Genomic DNA, 18,197 nt, shown 5'->3' with positions numbered 1-18,197 from the left:
CGTCATGAATATCTGAGTTAATCTCCTCTACACTCATTTCAGCTATCGGATACGGACACCAGATAGAAAAGTTTAATACATGTAGAAATTACTTCATCATTTTGCGTTAAGGGTTAAATAGATGGTATGTCATTAATCAGGAGCAGGAAATATGTTGTGAATTTGGTAGGATAAGTGACAATGGGTTCGCAGAGTGTGATCACCTAAAATACTCGATGCATTAAATTAAAGGCACCGAAATGGAATGACTCGGTGGATGAGGATGAAGTAAATATTCCGTGACAACTTGGGTCTGGCAAAGGTTTTCGAATCTCACGACATTTTCAGTCGGCTGCTCAACCTTATTAAGCTCCGCAGGATTGAGAGGTAATTTTGCGTTAATTTATAACTGATGCAGTGTCAGGACGCCGTAACTAAAGAAAGTACGAATGAATGTTGAGGAATAACTCCTGTTCAATCATGAGGCATTAGAGACTTAGCAGAAGCCCTGACTGCAGGAGAAACTGGTCGTTTCCTTACAATGAAAGCATCCTGTTACTGGCCTTTAACGATTTAGGGAACTCACGGAGTTGTGTGGCCAGACTGGCATTAGGACCGCCATTCTCCCAAATGCGAGTTTAGTGTCTTACCATTACACCACCTCACAGTAACGTGGTAGGTCTCGGGTATATTTGGACAGAATAGCGCGTGTGATTTTTTAAAATTTTTTATCTCTCATTGGTTCCTACAATATGTTTTACAATACGATTTTTTTTTACACTTTCAGCCATTACAATTAGGAATTGCCGTCTAAGGAACTTAAAACAGGTGACTCTGTACTTAAGACACTGGCATACAAAACATCATTTTCTGTTGTTTCTTTTTCCAAAAGTGTGGTGGCATTACTAAGCACTGTCTCCTTTAAGATGGCACCCCCTCATTCGTTGGGCGTGCTCATTAGGCGGCGACTTTGTTTGATAACAAAATCCAGCGCAGTTCTTAGCCGTGCGAGGTTAGTGTCGTCGCCCTCGCGACGTGGCGGGACCAGACTGAAATGGCCATTTTCATATTTCATGCATGAATATCTCTGACCGGTTCTCACCTACCTGTAATCAGTTAAGACTGTATCACCTACGCTTGGACTTAATTATTAAATTTGCATACCGTGCTACTCTATGTTACATATTTTTAAAGTCGAAAACTAGGTCCCACCCATTTGCGCAAGTTACAGAACAGCTGGGCTTCTGTAATTTGTTTTCTGTGCTTGAATGTGTTATACACTGACGGAAAAAAACCGCAGCACCAAGAAAGAGTTGTGCGATATTAGCGAAGTTTGGTAGGCGAGTTTCTACGAGGGACACTCCAAAAGAAATTCACACTATTTTTGTAAAAATACAGTTTTCATTCCGCATGTTTGAAAGTTTTACAGTGTGTAGATACATCCTTCCCACTTGTTTACAAACTTAGTTCAACCTGTTCCCGTGAGTGGCGCCTCACAGAATATCTTCAAGATGGCTGCTACACTTGACGTTCGTCAGAAGCAACGTGCTGTTACCGAGCGAAGTGGCGCAGTGGTTAGACACTGGAGTCGCATTCGGGAGGACGACGGTTCAATCCCGCGTCCGGCCATCCTGATTTAGGTTTTCCGTGATTTCCCTAAATCGCTCCAGGCAAATGCCAGGATGGTTCCTTTCAAAGGGCACGGCCGACTTCCTTCCTCGTGCTTCCCTAATCCGCTGAGACCGATGACCTCGCTGTCTGGTCTCCTTCCCAAACAACCCAACCCAGCCCAACGTGCTGTCATAGAATTTCTGTGCTGTGAAAACGAGACAGTGGAAAACATCCACAAGACGTTGAAAAAGTTGTATGGAGATGCTGCTGTCGATAGTAGTACAGTTAGCCGATGGGCAGGCAGGTTACGTGATGAAAGCGGGCTTGGCAATGTTGAGGATAGTCCTCGTACTGCACACACTCCAGACAATGTGCACAGAGTTAACGAATTGGTGACTGCTGACAGACGCATCACGGTGAACGAATTGTCACGCTACGTTGGGATAGGGGAAGGAAGTGTTTGCAGAATACTGAAAGTGTCGGCAAAAGCAGGCACGGCCACATGTCAGTCAAAAAACCATGGAAGCGATCACAAAACTCGGATGGACAACACTGAAACACCTGCCTTACAGTCCTGACCTGGCTCCATGTGATTATCGTCTCTTTGGGAAACAGAAGCACCATGTGCACGCTGCCAAACAGTGGCTCCAACAGGTTGGTCCTGAATTTTACCGTGCGGGTATACAGGCGCTCGTTCCAAAATGGCGTAAGGCAGTTGAGAGGGATGGAAATTATGTGGAGAAATGAAAATATTGTTCCTAAAGGATGTATCTACACACTGCAAAACTTTCAGACATGTAGAATAAAAGATGGATTTTAAAAAAAATAGTGTACATTTCTTTTGGAGTGACCCTAGTATATCTTAAATATGATGTCCATTCAAATTTCGCGCCGATTATCCCAAGCACCCAGAGTGCAAATTTGCACGTCATTGTGATGATTCGCCTGTTGTGCTGCCATTGAAGATCAGTATTCCAGAGGGTGCTTTCAGAAAGGGTAACGCTCTCCCAAACACCGCTGTTGTAACCCAATATGCTCTACAGCGTCGACATGTTGCCTTGGCCCTCTCAATCACCAGATCTTTCTCGAGCACATATGGGTCATCATCGAACGACAACCTGTATTGACCGATCAAGTGCAACAAACATAGAACTCTATCCCACAAAGTGACATTGTAAGTAGCCTGTTTACATGTTTGTATCCTGGCAGCGTGATAGACTGCATTATTAACTCTGACAGTGCTGTACGCCCTCGGTAAGAAACTCTGTGGCTGGTCGGACTCGCAGTTGGAGGTGAATAGCCAGCAGTGATGGAGGTTGGATGTTTGTAGTTAGCAGGGATGGAGGTTAGAGGTCAGAAATGTTAGCGCGAGCGGACGATCTGGACGTGTGTCCGTCATAGAGATTTAAAATTATTGACGATTATATATTTTTTTGGAACCGGATGTCACGGACGATTATATAATTTTTTGAACTGGATGTTCAAATGGTTCAAATGGCTCTGTGCACTATGGGACTTAACTTCTAAGGTCATCAGTCCCCTAGAACTTAGAACTACTTAAACCTAACTAACCTAAGGACAGCACACACATCCAAGCCCGAGGCAGGATTCGAACCTGCGACCGTAGCGGTCACGCGGTTCCAGACTGTAGCGCCTTTAACCGCTTGGCCACCCCGGCCGGCTGAACTGGATGTCACATTATTAAGGTAAAATTTGCTAAATACATTGTTTGCTCTGCAACGAAGTCTTTCCTTTCCGAAACAACATGCCTCTTAGTAGTTAGAGCCTACAGTAGTTAGAATCTTTTATTTAGCTGACTGTATTGGTGCTTGCTACATCGCTCTAGTTCGTGTAATGAAGACTTTTTGTGAGGTAAGTGTGTTATGAAATGTATAGGTTATTGTTAGGATTTCTTCTAATTCAGGGTCATTCTTTTGTGTTAATTATTTGAGCAGTCAGATTACGTTTGTGCAGTATTTGCCAGGAATAATTCTGTAGGTCAGATATGAAATGATAAAGACAAGCAAAGAGACAGTACGCCCAGTTCCACTCAGCAGTATAAGCAGGTTCACTTGCATTCACTTTCACTCAGCAGTTTAAGAATTAAATTTAGAATTTTCACCTTCCCAGTTATTTCAGCTTAAGTAAAAATTTAATATAGAAGTTTCAACGTGTGGCATCTGTACAAATGGTTCAAATGGCTCAGAGCACTATGGGACTTAACTACTGAGGTCATCAGTCCCCTAGAACTTAGAACTACTTAAACGTAACTAACCTGAGGACATCACACACATCCATGCCCGAGGCAGGATTCGAACCTGCGACCGTAGCGGTCGCGCGGTTCCAAACTGTAGCGCCTAGAACCGCTCTGCCACTCCGGCCGGCGGCAACTGTACAACACAATGCATGCATATTTGCGTGCTTCCATTCAACATTCTAGCAGTTTCACTGGTAACTGATGTATCAGCATTTCACATTTGCAATGGCGTATCTCGCGCTTAGTTTAACCTGTAATCTTATAATGTTAATCATTTAAATACATTATCTAGACAAATGTATTCCTAAATTTCATTATTGGACATTAATTATTTTCTGGTCTTGCGACGTTTTTCCCGTCAGTGTAGTTCTGTAAGACGAACTTTCGGTCTGTGTCCTATAACGTACTCGAGTCTTCCCTTTTGTGTCATTTCTTTATTGTTTTCGTTGTTGAATAAACGCTCTTCTTTCGATAGAGCACGTAGGCACCAGTTCTATTGCATTCAGCAGCTGCTTCCTCAATAAACGTGGTGGCAGTGGAGCTGGAATCAGTACTCTTATGGCACAAAACCACCTCGAGAAAGGAAATAGAAACCACACGGTCACGTGTGAGCCGAATGCGTGAACCAGAAGTATGAGTGCAAAGTTATCTTTAGCTGAGTTAGTTAACTCGTAACTCAATGGAATCAGTCACCAATGTCGTGTCCGCGCGATGGACCTTTAGAGAGACGTTTGTTCCCATGGAGAGACGAACGAACTGCCATCTGCCTGTCATGGTGCCAGTTACTTCTAGCCACCGAGACTAGCAGAGATTCCCTCGATCGCAGGTAGACTGTGTAGCGAAAGTACAGCAAGCTTTTCGGTGACTGCCATTTTGGAACTATTGCGCTTCTGATCGGACACTGAGAAGCCAAAACATTATGGCTGTCGGCTTAAGAGCTTGCTGGTCCACCTTTCGAACACAAATACTTCAGCGCTACACTGTGGTATGGGTGAAAATCTTTTGGCACGCGCGCGCGCGCGAGTGTGTGTGTGTGTGTGTGTGTGTGTGTGTGTGTGTGTGTGTGTGTGTGTGTGTGTGGCCCCCACACTATGTGCGTATATATACACCAAAAAAGTGCATTATGTCGCCTTCACTATGTAAGGTGTCAGGCAAATCCAACACCTTCCATGAAAACCCTGACATGATAGCAAATCCGGCAGTATGTCACATAGCTCAGAATAAATCCTGGCATTAAATTAACCAAAGTAATACGATCAATGAGTGAGCAAATGGAATACCATAGACTAACACAAGAATGCCTAAATGCATGTCATACCTTCCCACCGTGAAACAGACGCAGTTCCGAGGGGAGAAACGAGAACAGAAGCCGAGAGCAGAGCCGTGTAGGCTAGGAGGCCCTACGATAAGGGACGGACACCCACATCGCCGGCCAATCGCCAAGAGCAGCCCCCAGCCCACGTTAAAAGATAGAGCCCTCCAGAAGAACAATATAGATCTTACGATAACACTAAAAGGGCCACACCAGCTGCAAGTTTTAGCGTGAGTCTATACGAGTCTATACATAGCAAACATTAAAAACATTGCCCCACCACGAAAAGTATAACGTTTCTCATTGGATAGACAGAATTTTTGTAGGCGAAGCTGAAGGTTAACATTGAGACCCTGACAGGTCAGTTGAAAACACAGCCAAATACCTTTTTCTTAAACCAACTTCGGTAAATTGTAGTAAAGAGAAGTTCGAGAGAGTTGCTACCGAGATGCGACGTGTGTGGAGCTGCTTCGCCCGCTGCCCCTGACGCTGCCTGACCACCGACAAGGTAATGAACGCACGCGACACCGCATAAGAGCGCATAAAGCTTCACTCAGAACTGCAGAAGTCTCATCTGTTATATCCCCATTTTGCGTAACACTAGTGTCAATCGTCAATTAAAGCTCATGGTATTCACATTTGCTGCTTGAAGTTAAAATCTGAAACGCGATGATTTTTCTGTTATATAATTATTGAGAAGCCACGTCAGCCATTGTAATTTACGACAAGTTAAATAAGTAATTAAAGATAATTGAGGGTCACTGTAGACCAGTTTGATAGTTTTCTCTTTTATGAAAGTAATTTAAACCTAGATTATAGATGTGATATGGCATAGGTCATCCTTCGATCCACTGTAGAACTTGGAAACCCATTCAGGGAATATTCGTTCACATTTTTGTTGAACGTAGTTGGTTTTTATCATCCTATATTAAAATATTTCCTTTCATCAATAGTGCAATTTATAAACAATGTTTCGTGAGTAGAATAATAATTCCAATGGTAAACTTAACTGCTTTTTCGACGTTATTTTACCAGCTAACTAAAAATAGGAAAGCCTTGAACCCCTTCCACTAAATTTAGTTAGTATTAAGATTCTTTTACAGGGAGTGCAGTGGAGCTGATGCTGAAATCGTTAAGTATTGCCGCTACGTTCTTCGTTACCTTTCCGCTTGTTACCTGTCGCTGGAGCTTCGAATTTTCCCTGGGCTGCAGGACTCTTATAGGGCTTCATACTAAGGGCGTGAACCGTATCTCAGATCTTTCGTCGTCTTGTGGCGGGGTCGAAATGGTTCAAATGGGTCTGAGCACTATGGGACTTAACAGCTGTGGTCATCGGTCCCCTAGAACTTAGAACTACTTAAACCTAACTAACCTAAGGACATCACACACATCCATGCCCGAGGCAGGATTCGAATCTGCGACCGTAGCAGTCGCGCGATTCCGGACTGCGCGCCTAGAACCGTGAGACCACCGCGGCCGGCGGGGTCGAAATCTTCAACTTCATAAGTAACATCAGGCAACTGTGTTACAACCTTATAAGGCCCAAAGTAGCACCTGAAGAGATTGTCAGAGAGCAACCTTCCGAACAGGAGTGAAGATACAGACGAGATCACCAGGCTGGTAGGCAACAGGGCGATGGGTCGCGTCATACCTTGGGCGATGGTTTTCTTGAGCCTGCAACGTGCGGGGTCGAGCTAACTGTCGAGCTTCCTCAGCTCTGGTTAACACCTGGCCGATGTAGTCGTCGTCCACGTCATTAGGATGTAACGGAAACATAGTGTCCATCGTCGTCGTCACCTCACGCCCATGCAACAGGAAAAATGGTGTAAATCCTGTGGTGTCTTGTTTGGCGGTGTTGTAGGCAAACGTCACGAGAGATAGCACCTCATTCCAATCGTTCTGCTCAACATTGACGAACATTGATAGCATGTCGGCTAAGGTCTTATCAAGGCGTTCAGTAATCCCATTAGTCCGCGGATGGTAGGCAGTCGTCATGTGATGAGCAATGTTTGCACCGAAGGTTTATCTCGGTCACAAGATTCGATTGAAAAACTTTCCCTCGGTCCGTAATCAACGACCTTGGGGCACCGTGATTTAATACAATGTCTTCTACGCTGAATTTGGCTATCTCGAATGCTTCGGCTGTTTTCACAGCTTTTGTAATGGCATACCGCGTCAGATAGTCAGTGCAAACAATAATCCATCTATTGCCACTAGCAAACGTTGGAAATCGTCCGAAGAGGTCAATCCCAACACGCTGGAAAGGCGTTTCGACTGGTGGAATTGGTATGAGTCGGCCAGGTGGTTTCTGAGGAACTGCCTTTCTCCTCTGGCACTCTCGACAGTGCGACACATAGTGACGGACACTCTTAAATAAACCTGGCTAGAAAAATCTCTTGCGGATCCTATCGTATGTCTAAATAAATGCTAAATGTCCGGCCTCAGGTCATGGAATTTCTGTAGAACATCTAAGGGCATGTGCTTAGGAATCACTGGTAGCCACCTCTTTCCAAATGGATCAAAGTTTTTCTTGCAAAGTAATCCATTAACTACCTTAAATTGTCCTTTGACATCCTCTGACCGATTTAAGGCAAGCATAATTTGAGATATCTTGGCGTCCTTCTTCTGCTGAGCAGAGAGATCCTGGAGTTCAGAGAGACAGTCACTATCTTCATCAAAGTCTTGATGGTCTTGCACAGGGTTTCTTGAGAGACAGTCCATCTTGGTGTTTTCTTCCACTTTCGTACACTATAGTAATGTCATACTCTTGAAGACGTAGTGCCCACCTGGCGAGTCGTCCTGTTGGATCCTTAAGACCAGTCAACCAAGTGATGATGGTCTGTAACAACAGTGAATGGCCTTCCAGAGAGATACTGTCGAAATTTGGACATCGCCCTGATCACATCAAGACATGTCTTTCTGTAGTTGAGTAGTTTCTCTCTGCTTTTGTAAGTGACCTAGAAGCATAGGCTATAACCTTCTCTTTTCCATTCGAAATCTGCAACAGAACAGCACCGATCCCATACCCACTGGCATCTGTGTGTAGTTCTGTAGATGCTCTCTCATCATACAGACCAAGTACAGGGTCAGCAGTCAGAGCTTTTCGCAGCACATCGAAAGAATCTTGTTGAGCATCACCCCAGATAAACTTAGCATCGGCTTTTAACAACTCTTGGAGTGGCCTGGCTTTGATACAAGTCTTTGATAAAACGACGGTAATAAGAACACAACCTGGGGAAGCTTCTCACGTCTCTAATATTTTTAGGAATAGGAAATTCCGTTATAGGTCTCACCTTTCCAGGGTCTGGCCGCACACCTTCATTTGACACAAGGTGTCCAAGTATTGTAATTTCTTTTGCTCTAAAGAGACACTTTCTTGGATTAAGTTTCAGTCTGCCTTGTTGGAGACACTTAAGAACGGCCCTCAGTCTTTTTATATGTTCATCAAATGTCTCTGAGAACACTATAATGTAATCTAAATAACAAAGACACATCGTCCACTTCCGGTGCCGTAGAAGATTATCCATCATCCTTTCAAAAGTTGCTGGTGCATTACACAAACCCAACACCATTAATAATGTAATCTAAATAACAAATACACATCGTCCACTTCCGGTGCCGTAGAAGATTAGCCATCATCCGTTCAAAAGTTGCTGGTGCATTACACAAACCAAACAGCATTACCTTAAACTCATACAAGCCCTCAGGGGTGATGAATTCAGTTTTCTCACGATCAGCCTCATCTACTTCGATTTGCCAATATCCCGAGTACATGTCCATGGCTGAGAAAAACTTAGCCCCATTCAGACAATCTAATGTATCGTCAATTCGTGGAAGAGGGTAAACGCCCTTTTTAGTTATCTTATTAAGCTTCCTGTAATCAACACAAAAGCGCCAACTGCCATCCTTCTTCCTGACGAGAACCACTGGTGACGACCATAGGCTCTGCGAATGCTGAATGATGTCATTCTTCATCATTTTCTCTGCCTCGTCGAGAATTAATCGACGTTCCGTTGTTGACACACGGTATGCTCTCTGGCTTATTGGTTGATGGTCTCCAGTGCTAATCCAGTGCTTCACCGTTGATTTGTCTAATTTGCTCTTCACCTGTGGATTGAAGCATTCAGAGAATTCTTGACGAGTGGAAAGTAGCTTCTTCTGTTGTTACTTAGTGAGATCTGGTGATAGTCGAGCAAGAAGATCGTGTCTCGTAGTGGTAGCGCTAATTTCGCCATTAGACTCGGCATGGGAGGTTTCTATGACACTCAGCTGTTCTGCAATTAACGGCCCAGCGTTTGCTATGCACATGCGTCTTGGAAGGATCTGCGGTTCACAGCGACAGTTAACTATCCACAATTCACCGAATCAATTCTTAAACGAGACGACAAAGGCTGGGATGACCAAGTTATTCTTCAGTGGAATGCTTCTCTTACATTCCACTACAAGATCCATGGTTTAATGCATGGCATGACACATGACAGCTACCATTCTAGTTCTGACTGCAGGAATGAAGTACTTCTTCCAGCACACGTAGTCTCCACGCACTCGGAAGCGCATCTTCCTGTCCACAGTATCTCATCTCGTCTAGCATAACCTTCGAGCGACCGCAATCTATAATTGCTTGAGAAGCTTTCAAAAAGTCCCATCCGAGAATGACGTCATGACTACACTCTTGTAAGACGATGAATTCTAAGGGCTGAGTATGGCCACTTATACCCACACGAATGACACATCTCCCTGTATGTTTTACGTATTTCCCATTAGCCACCTTCAGCAGAGATGTTTTGCTGTCGACGAATACGGTTTTCTGCGACTGGCGGCGGTACTTCTCCGAAATGACTGAATATTTGCTCCAGAGTCCACAAGAGCTTGGGCTGGTCGACCATCCATGAGGATATCGACGTAGTTTCCTATCATTTTTGCAGTGATCGACGGCGGAGAGTTTTTCTCTTCGGCGGCCTCACCTTCAAGGAAGGTCACACCCTTTAGTTTTCCAGGTTGCAGCGGCTAAGGTGATCGACTGGAACTTCTAAACGGCAATGGAGACCTTGATCGGCGTTTTAGGGAGTGTCCTCACCGGCGGCTAGCTTGCGGCGATGGTGACCTACGTCGTCCTGCACCCACATCTTCTTGTTCACCTTCGTCGTCCCGGAGTTGGCGTCGGCTAAGATCGGTCTGCTGTCTTCTGGCACGGACGTCATCAAATATCCGCCGCCTTTCTCGACAATAGCGCACCACATGTCCTGGTCGTCCACAGTGGAAACATACTGGTTGGTTATCCTGGATCCTCCAGACATCAGTCTTCCTTGGTGCCCAAACGCGTTCCTCATGCGGCATTGTAGGAACATAAATCCGCCTGGGTCTCGACTTTTTTACTGTTTTAAAGGGATATGAAGGGCGAGAGATTTCCACTATCTGACGAAGACCACTTGTGAAATCAGTATTTTCTTCCATCACACACATCCATACAACGTTTGGAAGCCGTTCACACTTCTTGCGTGTAGTTCAATTTTGATGCATTTTCTCTATATACTGGCACCATTTTATGAAGTCGTCTGCTGTCGAAACCTCCTTCAGGAGTAGGGCTTGATACATGTCCTCAGCAACACCTTTCATGAGATGTGCAACCTTATCTTCATCCTTCATTCGAGGATCCACTATTTTGCACAGCTCCAAAACGTCTTGAATGTAGGATGCTGTCGTTTCTCCTGGACGCTGTGCCCTGCACTTTAATTTATCTTCAGCCTTGCACTTCTGTCACTGTGTCTCGCCGAAATACTTACGCAGTTCTACCTGGAAAACTTCCCAAGTTGTGAACTTCTCCTCGTTGTTCTCATACCATTGCTTGGCAGTGCCCTCCAAGTAGAAAAATACGTTAGCCAAACACACGGTGTCATCCCATTTGTTAAATTTGGCTATACGCTTATATACCTTCAGCCACTTGTTTGGATCTTGGCCATCGTCACCAGAGAACCCGGGAGGATGTCTCATGTGGTGGCACACAGTTGCTGTCATCGTGACGTCCTCTTCTTCTTCTGTCTTCGATAGATTGCGATCTGTTGAATATGGCTTGAATTCGGGTCTCTCCCACTTAAACGGCGGCTCTGTCGTGGCCTGATGGGAGCCACTGTGTCGTCGATAATGTGCGGTATCACAAGTTCAAATACCCTGCACCTCCACCAGAATAATGGCCCGGAGAGGAAGATGTAAGTAGATGAATGACAAACACAAACACAAACTTCACGTAACGAAGGTTTATTCGGCACTTGCACGTACAAGAGCGCGGAGCGAACTGCCTCCGGCCAGAACACATACCGTATATATACAGCTACAGAACATTCCAGTACAATGATTCTTGCCATTTGTGGATGCTTCTAGAATGTACTCGAACCGAATATAGAAATTAAAATTTTTCAGTTCACATGCATTTCTAACTCTCGATCTTCCAAGCAACAATCCAGTATCGTAACCACTACTCAACGGCGACTGCACTACTCGGCTTCTTCTGCGACAATATGTTTTTGCCGCTCACTAAAAGAACCTGGCAGCTCCCTGGTGTCAGTGGAGTTACAGGCTTGCCTCCACTATACACGTACACCAGCTGCACTGCCTGTACGCCTCAGCTCCTAACACGAGAGTGCTTAGAGTGTTGTGGGATTCCCACCGTTTGAACAAATGCTCAGATTGCAGCAATTTCTCTTAAATGGCTTCCTTCACCCACTTTCCGGCAACCTTCGCGACGGACTGCCGCCTGGTCCAGGTAAAATTTTTTGCAAAGCAGCGCCCTCTTCCTCCGACCCTAAGTGGAAAGAGGGGAGTGCCACGGTCTGAAGTACCTCTGCAGGTGCATTCCACAGAGAGCTGCTTACCAGAATCACTCGCACAGCCAGGTCACTGGACTCTGCATTTGTGGCCTGCAATCCCTCTCTTTCCCTGTTCTCCGTCACCTCCACTATGGCCCCTTGGTTACAAGTACTCTACATGCTACAAATGCAGTTACATGAATGTTCTGCCCAAAATTTCCTGATATAAAAAAGTGATAAACTAAAATGTAGTACTGGGGAAACCAAAATCATGACCTACAATATGAATATTAATATGACTGACAGTGTTGTTGAAGAGAGTGGCGTGTCACCTGTCAACATTGCAAAATTCTTTCTGTAAACACTATGTAAAAAAAGTAGTTTGGAACCCCACTCATGATGGAAATATATTAAATCTAATACTAATAACACTAAATCTGAGATCAGTAACCATGAGGCAGTTGTTGTAATAAGTATTAACAAAGTACCAATGAATATGTTCAGTAAACTGGATAAAGTCAATTAGAACATTGAATCTTTCAACTCAGGACTGGAGCATGTAGAGGAACTATGACTCAAGTTCAAAAGAATAGTTGACCATGAACTGAATTAATAAGTATGTAGTATAACAGTTCATGATGGGAGCGATCATCCACAGTTACTGAAAAAAAATTCTAAAGCAACCGTGTCTACTGCATAATAGGTGTGTAACAAAGTATAGCGCCATAGATAGAGAGATGCTGAGTGAAACACGTTTGTCTATGAAGACGGCAATGCGTGAAGAGATTAATGATTAACATAGGAGAATATCATCGGAAGATCTTTCACAAGACACGAAGAAATTCTGGTCGCATGTACAGGCTGATATAGGCACCAAAGTTAGTGTCCAGGCACGGATGAACGAGACATGAACCGAAATTGAGGGTGGCCCAGCAAAAGCAGAAATGCTCAACTCTGTTTTCAAATGTTTCTTTACGAAGGAAAACCCAGAAGCATTACTCAGTTTAATTCTCTTACTACAGAAAAGATGACTGAAATAAATATTACTGTCAGCAGTGTTGAGTACCAGACGATATCGTTAAAACTGAACAGTGCTCCAGGATAATTTTTATAATGACCATAAAAGCAAACAGATAATTCTTCTTCTGGAACCTATCGTAGCACTCGTGTTACTCGTCTTTTCGTCTTTTGTTGTACACTGCAGATGCGATTGTTTCCTACCCACCGTGCACAGCACTGGCAGTACCACATTTCGTCTCCTGTAAGGATAATTTGCAGGAATTATCAAAATCGGTCATACTTGTCAATGAAATATTCAGTAGATCCAGTCCACATTGCTTGTCAATCAATCTGTATACACAAATGAATAACAGATCATCTGCCCAAATTAATATAAACTATGGTATTTCGACAATGCCTGTCAGTCCACAATTCCTCCAAAAACTTTATCAGAGGCAGTTCTCAATTTTGTGCCCTCATCAGTCTTTTTTGTACAACAATTTTTATCTTCGATATTTTGATGGTTGACCGGAATTGTTTCCTTCTTGTTTCGGAAGGACCTTAACCAGATGTAATCAAGGTCTCAGCACACATATTGTGTTCTGTACAGTTGCAACAGTTCATGTTTCTCTCAATTTGTAGCAAATCTTAAAGCGTTACTTAACTATGCTGTGACGCTTTACACTCAGTATGCAGAAGAAAGAATATGGGGAGAAGTAGGATACTGAAGTACTTAGGGATGAAATGTGTTTTACGTTCTGTGGAGTTGTAGATACTACGATAATGAATACCACAATAGTCAGTTCAGTTGAACAGAAGTGGACGTCTCTAAATCACCTTGAAGCTCTGCTGTCATATTTAACCTAAAAAACAAATAAATATTGATTGCTGATGACTTTAACGTAGATTGTCTTAAGAGTTCTTCCAGCAAGGATTTTTTACAATCAGTAACAGTATCATTAGAGTAAATTCATACCTTAACCTTCCCAACTAGGTTAGCCACTTGCTTACAAATAGCCGCTGATAATATCTTTATAGAGAGGTCTAGTGAAAAAAATTATGTTGTAAAACCAAGAGCCACTGGCTTTCCACACTATGCCATGCCTTTTCTTTTGTTAAACTTTAATACTGGACAGGATACAAAATCTGCCGAATCGAATTCAAGAGGCTGCTCAATAAGCAAAAACTTGATTATTTCAGGAAACTCCTAAAAGACATGAACTGGAGTGAAGTATGCAGCACTATTTGCGTGAATGAAAATACAACACTTTTATTAATAAAGAACTTATTTTATTTGAACACTGATGTCCCGAAAAACTAACCTAGATGAGGCCAAAGTCTATAAAGAATAAGGAACAAAGAAATGGTGTAAAACAAAAAGGAAACTGTATCTGTCAGCCAGAAAAAGCTCTGATGTTGACGCAGTAGCAAATTAAAAGTCATACTACAAAATTTTAATGATAGTAATACAGATGCAAAGCAAATGCATTACAAGAAAAAGATTATCACATCAGATAACAAAATAAAGACAACATGCTATATAGTGAAGGAGAAGACTGGTAGAACAAGACATGAAGAGGGGCAAATACCATTGAGAGAAAATAATTTTTTTAGTAACAAATGTGTCCAGTATTACAAAACTTTTTAATGAACATGTCATAGCTGTTCCTGGAAAGATGGTGTTGTTGTCTTCAGTTGGAATACCTCAGACCAGACAGTACAGAGAATTCCACTAACATGAATATGACCCTCACCACTGAAGCAGAATTAATGTCCATTATAAAATCTTTAAGCTTAAAAATTCTAGAGTATATGATAAAATATCAACAATGTTAATTTGAGTTTAGTAACGTATTAAGCTATGTTTGTAACCAGTCGTTTATCAGTGGAACATTATCTGATTGATTGAAATGTGCTCAAGTTAAGCCTTTGTTTAAGAAAGGAGATAATGAAATACCTACAGATTTCTGTCATTGTGGAATTGCCAGCATTCACAAAAATTGTAGAAAAGATAATATACAGTCAGTTCCTTTTAACCACCTGACAACAAATAATATATTGCCAAAGTCTCAGTTGCGACATCTAAAGGGTTGTGAATTGAGATGGCTATCTACACATACAGTCAAAATGTATCACATTGGACACAAAACTGCAGACTACTGGTATATTTTGTAATCTGCCAAAAGGCATTTAATAGGGTAAATTAAAATGTTCTATTAAGGCAATTAGAATAATATGGAGTAACAAGAAATGCTGCAAAATTGTTCAATCCCTACATCTCTGACAACAGGCAACAAACATTGTCATTAGGAAAGAGACATGAATTATGCTATCAGGCGTCATCCATCTGGGAGCTAATTACATGTTGCGTCCCACAAGGTTCCATCTTAAGGCCCTTGATTTTTCTTGTGTCAATCAGTATATCAATGTCCTTTCACACCAACGTTACGAGATACCAAGGTTGTTTTGTTTGCAGATACAAAAATTGCAATAAATAGCAAATCGAGTGTAGTCGTAGAAAGATCGGTTACTTATATTTTCATGGACATTAAGAAATGCTTCCTAGACAGTTCTTTGTCACTAACTTTGAAAAAAAAAGGAGACATGCAATTCAGAATGTATAAGTGGTTTCCTACCAGTATATCCCCAAAATATGATGACAAAGAGATAGAGGAAGTGGACTGTGTTACATTCTTAGGATTATAACTTGATAATAAGTTCAACTGGGAGGATCAAACCACAGAACTGCTGAAGCACCGAAACAAATCTATGTTTGCAGTACGAATGCGTACATAGGTGATATAAAAATGAAAAAACTGAAATACTATGCTTGCTTTCACTCCATAATGTGATATGGGATTATTTTTTGGGGTAATTCATCAAGCCAAGTTAACGATTTATGGGTACTAAAAAGTGTAATAAGAATTATTTGTGGTGTGAACTCAAAAACATCCTGTTATGGACTGTTTAGCGAACTAGGGATATTAACTACTGCTTCTCAATATATTTATTCCTTAATGCAATTATCATTAAAGATACATCTCTTTTCAAACCAACTGCTCAGTTCATGGAATCAATGCTAGAAATAAGAATAATCTACACAAAGGTTTAATGTCACCTGCTTTGGTATAAAAAGGTGTCCATTATTCAGAAACACATATTTTCAATAACTTTCTAGCAACCATAAAAAGTTTAACTAGTAATGAAGTTAAGCTTAAGAGGACCCTAAAGGGTTTATTAGTGACCAACTCCTCCTAGTTTACTTACTAGAAACAATTGATGTGTGTATGTGTGGAGTGGAGTGTGTGTGTGTGTGTGTGTGTGTGTGTGTGTGTGTGTGTGTGTGTGTGTGTGTGTTTTACTTATAATATAAAATAATGCGAATGTTAGTACAATCTGAAAGTGTAAATAAGTATTGTATAATGATTCTTCTAGTCATACATGAAAATTCGTTAAAAATTTCTTTGACTCATTCCATATCCAAAACGATCATTCCACTTGGGATCTGTGGAAGGTACATTTGCATTCTCGTACTTGTTTTTCATTGTAAATAGTTATTGTGTATACTTGTTCCTCTGTCGTGGTCTACATCCTGGACGATCTCCTCATTACAGACCAGTTGGAACGTAAAGTACATCTAATCCACTCTAAAAAGTGTGGCTGTGCTGATATCAGACCCTAATGGCAGTGGCTGCTTAGGGAGAAAAGGACCTATGTTCCAAATATTTATTTTTAGAAAACTGTAAAATTTTCATTTATTGTTTTGAAATACAATAACTATTGCAGAATAGCAAGAAATCTTACTCTTATTGCAAATCTACGAGAATTATTTTTTTTAAAAGACAAGAACTTTTTTGAATTCAACAAATGATATATTTATAATGTGCATTTTACCAGAAACTTTTTTTTTTAAAAAAAAAGGAACTGTGCTGAAAAAAAGTGATAAGGAGCAAAACAATGTCCCTACACCCACATCCATCACACCACGCTGGACACACCTGTTATGCTCGAAAGACGCTCCTATGGTTTAGCTCAAGGGCATAAACTCTTAACATTTACTTGTTACATGTGTCTATCACACCGTGTCCTTCCGGAAGAACTTGTACCCTGCACCGTACGATAACTTCTGAACATGAGTAACTCATACTCTGTCAAGTCACATAAACGTGGCTGCCTGTCAAAACCTTGAATAACTATCTTTTTTAGCGCGGTCCGCTGCGACGGACAGCTGCGTTGTTTCTCGGTTAAGGATCCGTTGACGCTAATAGCACTATGTAGCTGGTCCCACATTACGTCGACTGGGTTTAAATCCGGGGTGTTTCGTGGCCATGAGAGTATGGTAAACTCATTCTAGTGCAATCGAACCACGCTCGCACACTGCAAACTGTGTGGCGCGTTGCATTGTCCTGCTGGTAGATGCCACTGTGCAGAGCAAAAGTAAACTGCATGTAGGAGTGGTCATAGTCCCAAAAGACAGATGCATTCTTTTATTGGTCCACTGTGCCTTCCGGAATAACGAGACCACTCAGGGCGTGGCACGAAAATATTCCCCATACCGCAATGCTCCATCTTCGTTTGCTTTCAGACGTTTCACATCGTGCATGTCAACGACCATTTGTCCTACGTAGTATAAGACGTGAGTCATCTGAAAAGACCACCTGCCGCCGCTCATTGGACGTCCAGATGCGGTACTGACTTGCGAATTCCAGCCTTCGTGGCCGATGAACAGTAGTCAACATGGGTGTATGAACCAAGCACTTTCTGTGGAGGCTAATAAGCAGCAACGTTCGCTGAACGGTCGTTGGCGAGACACTGTTGGTTCATCTGGGCAGTTAGTTGCTCAGCAGCTGTACGTCTCTTCACCCATACAAATCTTCACAGCCGTCGTTCACCGCTCTCATCTAAGGCCCGTGGTGCACCAGAAACGATTTCTCTACCAAGGACACTTCTCAGGGACGTGTAGTTGCATCGTAAAGCAATAAAACTAACTGTGAACCACATCACAGACTATTAACAATGCATGCAGTGCAGTAAATAACCGCATGGTATGTGCAACAGTGGCTCAAATAAAAAAAATGGCTCTGAGCACTATGGGACTTTACTTTTGAGGTCATCAGTCCCCTAAAACTCAGAACTACTTAAACTAACTAACCTAAGGACATCACACACATCCATGTCCGACGCAGGATTCGAACCTGCGATCGTAGCGGTCGCGCGGTTCCAGACCGTAGCGCCT

The sequence above is a fragment of the Schistocerca americana genome, chromosome 3, assembly GCF_021461395.2.
Source record: "Schistocerca americana isolate TAMUIC-IGC-003095 chromosome 3, iqSchAmer2.1, whole genome shotgun sequence".
Classification (NCBI taxonomy): domain Eukaryota; kingdom Metazoa; phylum Arthropoda; class Insecta; order Orthoptera; family Acrididae; genus Schistocerca; species Schistocerca americana.
Note: the sequence above shows the minus strand (reverse complement) of the source record.